The following is a 388-nucleotide window of genomic DNA, read 5'->3' on the forward strand; positions in this document are numbered from 1 at the left end:
AAAAAGAAATGAAACTGAAATATCGAACAATTTATTTTTTCCAAGTAATAAACTACTATTGAAAATTTTCGCTTTATATAAAAATTCATGTTTATTCAGGGAAAACTTTCCCTAGATATTACATTGTATATTCCCTATATACATAAATAAATAAAGATTTTTCAAAGCAATATTTTGTACTTTCTAAAGCAATTTCAATTCTATTACATAGAACAGGAATACACAATTTTAGCGTATAAGTAATTGAAGCAACTTTACAATACTTTTCTTTCATTTAAAACTCCCACACTTATCATATTTATTACAATTGATAAAAAATGTCTTTATCTAGTTTATTTGTAGTCGTTTTCTTTAGAATTTAGAATATCTATAGTTGTCAAAGCTTACT

At 23.2% G+C, this 388-nt stretch overlaps 1 protein-coding gene across 1 annotated transcript in view; it reads right to left on the reverse strand.

Annotated features, from left to right (window-relative positions):
* The window catches only part of LOC111682334 (Krueppel-like factor luna), a 264,439-nt gene that overhangs the window by 39,591 nt on the left and 224,460 nt on the right, over nucleotides 1-388 (reverse strand). The window lies entirely within an intron of this gene.

This window comes from Lucilia cuprina, chromosome 6 (genome assembly GCF_022045245.1).
Source record: "Lucilia cuprina isolate Lc7/37 chromosome 6, ASM2204524v1, whole genome shotgun sequence".
Lineage (NCBI taxonomy): Eukaryota > Metazoa > Arthropoda > Insecta > Diptera > Calliphoridae > Lucilia > Lucilia cuprina.